The sequence below is a fragment of the Leucoraja erinacea genome, chromosome 14 (assembly GCF_028641065.1).
Source record: "Leucoraja erinacea ecotype New England chromosome 14, Leri_hhj_1, whole genome shotgun sequence".
NCBI classification, from domain to species: domain Eukaryota; kingdom Metazoa; phylum Chordata; class Chondrichthyes; order Rajiformes; family Rajidae; genus Leucoraja; species Leucoraja erinaceus.
Genome location: NC_073390.1, coordinates 9,944,990 through 9,948,845, shown reverse-complemented (window position 1 = coordinate 9,948,845; position 3,856 = coordinate 9,944,990).

Here is a 3,856-nt window from a genome sequence, read left to right as displayed (position 1 = left end):
ATGACACCAGCTTCCAGATGAGCCTGTGGAACGCTTCAGTTGTGATTTAAAGTACATGGCCCCGCGATGTCGCTTTGGTGAAATAACCAATGAGTTAATACGCGATAAGGTCATTAGCGGCATGTCTGATCGTAAATTAAAGACAGAGCTGCTACGAAATGCAGACCTGACTCTTGAGCAGGCTGTACACGCATGCTGCATATCTGAGGTCGTGGCCCCGCTGAGTGATCAGCTTGACTCTCAGCCTGTTGCTCAGAAACTCAATGTCAATTTGAGCAGTTTCAGTAATCACACTGCGTTGGCTGCTAAAAGAATGAATGAGCCACCGCAGATGTGTGTAAACTGCAATTATTTCCATAATAAAGATCGATAATTCTGTCCAGCAAAAAACGGAAAACTGTGCAATTACTGCAAGAAACGTAACCACTTCGCTGCCGTGCCGTTCCCGTGGGAACCGTAATTCGAAGTCAGAGTCTAATCTCCACCTGCTGCAGCAAGACCCAACATTCTATGACTCCCTCGAACAGTTTGAAGCCACCCACGACACAGAGACAATTAGCTCGCATGACGAATCCACCGTCCACACTCTCCTACGCACATCTGCTAAGCTTCTGGACCCTTCTGTTACTGTGAAGATTAATAACAAGTCTCTACAAGCTAAATTAGACACGGGGGTGTGCGTGAATGTGATGTCCCTGAGAGTCTACAACAAGATAAGGAATAATGGGACCTTGACTAAAGATTCTTCTACCTTGCACGCCTATGGTGGGGAGGTTCTGCACCCTCACGGTAAAGCTGATTTCTAGTGTGTAGTGGACAATATCGCTAAAAACCTGATTTTTTTTTTTTAATGTTGTGAAATCAAACTCTGAGACTCTGTTAGGCATCCATGCATGCCAAGACCTGGGACTGGTTACCTTCAGACGGGCTGTTCATAAGCTGCGCCTATCTGATGAACCGACACAAATCTATTAGGATTTGTTTGATGACAAACTGGGCAAACTGCCAATAACCTACAAGATCACTATTGACCACAATGTTGTCCCAGCAATTTGTTCCCCTCATCGTGTACCCCATGCTATGCATGATAGAATTCAAGCCGAACATAGACACATGTTGTCCATAGGGGTACTGGCTGAAATAAGTGAACCCACAGACTGGGTCTCCACCATGGTTGTTACAAAAAAAGAAAGACAAAGACGAGCTCCGTGTGTGCATTAACCCAAGGGACCTAAACACAGCTATTAAGAGACCACACTACCCGATGAGGAGCGTCGAAGATGTTGCAGCCCAAATCGGTCACGCAACAGTGTTCTCAGTACTAGACGCCAAAAGCTCGTTTTGGCAGATTCCTCTGGGCGATGCATCCTCAAAACTGACCACATTTGCCACACCATTCGGCAGATTCAGGTTCCTCAGGATGCCATTTGGAATTAACTCAGCCAGCGAAGTTTTCCAGAGAGCTATGGAACAGCTGTTTACAGGTTACCCATGTGCCATCATCGTTGACGACATTCTAGTGTATGGTCTTGACCTAGCAGAGCACGACTCAAACTTCAAAATGATTCAAGACGGGGCGCGCAAAACCAAACTAAAGTTCAACCCAAAGTGCAAGTTCCGTGTCTCAGAGGTTACCTATGTCGGACATGTGTTCACCAGCGAAGGGTTAAAACCAGACCCCAAAAAGACTGCAGCCATCAACGAACTGCCTGCTCCCACTGATGTGAACAGTCTTCAGCGTTTTCTGGGTATGGTCAGCTATCTGGGAAAGTTCATACCCAACCTCAGCGAACTAGTCTCGCCACTAAGCCAACTCACTCACAAGGACACTGCCTGGGCCGGATACCAGCAACACCAGCAAGTGTTTGACTCTAAAACTACAGCTGACCAGCACCCCCACCCTGACGTAATTTGACCTCATGCGGCCAGTCACCATCACCTGCGACACCTCGCAATATGGTCTAGGCGCAGCCTGCCTGGAAACAACAACTGACGGTACCGTGCTACCCGTCTTACACCTCTCGAACCATGACAGAGACCGAGCAGCGATATGCTCAGATTGAAAAGGAGCTGCTAGCTGTCGTTTTTGCATGTTCCAAGTTCAGAGACTTTATCTTCGGGAAAACTTTCACAATTGAAACTGATTCACCAACCCCTGGTCACCATCCTGAATGAGCCTATTCACGCAGGGCCTGCACAATTGCAGCGCATGATGACGCAGCTCCAGCACTTTGATTTCCAAAAAGGGCAAAGATATGCTCATCACCGACACTCTCTCTCTCGAGCACCACGGGCGTCCTGTGAACAACACCCCTTTGAGTGTGACGAGCTCGCCGTGCTTAAAGTCGATTTCGTCCCAACGGAACACCTGCATCGCCTTGCGGAGCACACAGCTGCTTACGTTCTTTTTCCCAATGAGGCAATGAAATTCACCAAGTAGCACTGACTACAACCTACAAGAGCCTTCGACCGCTTGGCAACCCACTGGGACCTCCTGGTGACCCACCTATGGCGCGTGAATTCTCGCTGGCGGCTTCATTCTGGTCGCCATAATGAGCCCGTGACTAGTTCCCAGAATGCGGGAACTCGTCACGACCATGAAGGCGATTCCCTGGCAACCACAAGTGGCGACCATGCGGTGACTGCATAGTCTCCTGCAGTCGCCTAAAAAGTCGCCTAAGTGGGACAGGCCCATTTGTATGTTCTCCCTGTGATCATGTGGGTTTTCTCCGAGTTCTCTGGTTTCCTCTCACACTCCAAAGACGTGCAAGTTGTATGTTAATTGGCTTTGGTAAAATTGTAAATTGTCCCTAGCATATATGATAGTGCTAGTGTATGGGGTGATTGCTGGTCGGCACGACTCGTTGGGCCAGAGGGCCTGTTTCCACGCTGTATCTCTAAAGTCCACCTTTAGATAAGAGGAGACGTAAGGAAATGACGGAGAGAAGAAGAGTTTCCGTCTAATAGATGTAAATAAAGAATAAGAGTCTATCAATTTCTAAAGAGGCACCATTGAAAGCATCCTATCAGCATGCCTCAAAGCTTCCTTTGATCACTGCTCTGCCCAACACAACAATAAATTGCAGTTAGACACAAAATGCTGGAGTAACTCAGCAGGACAGGCAGCATCTCTGGAGAGAAGGAATGGGTGTCATTTTGGGTCCAGATCCTTCAGACTGAAATTGCAGTGTTGTGGATGCAGCTCAGTACATCACACAAACCAGCCACCACACCATGAACTGTAGCCACACCACGCGTTGCGTTGGGAAAGCATACAATATAATAAAGGATCACTCAGACCCCAATTCCGGTCAGGCAGAAAATACAAAAACATAAAAACACGTATCACCAGATTCAGGAACTTTATCTTCACTACTTTTATCAGACTTTTGAATGGACCTCTCATAATTAAAGATGTTTCCCTATCTCCCAATCTACCTTGTTGCACTTTTTAACATTTTATTTACACTTTCTTTGCAGTTGTAAATTCAAGATTCTGTTTGTTTGATTGTAATCATGTACAGATGATTAATCTGGATAGCATGCATACAAAGTTTTAAACTCTATCTTGGTAGACATGACTAAAATAAAATAATGTGTGTATATATACCAATCTGAAGAACATCCTTTCACTTCACATCTCTGGTTGTTACTTCAATTTTCTATATGGAACTTTCCTGGGCACTGAGGTCAGATTGACTGCTCTGTATTTTCTTGGTTCATTCCTACATCTGCTTTGAATACATGTGTGTATTTTCATTTTTTCCCAGTCCTCAGGCATCACCTATTCATCTGGAGATGTTACAGATAGTACTGTATGTTCAGTGCCTAAGGAGTTTCCATCCATAATTCCCGC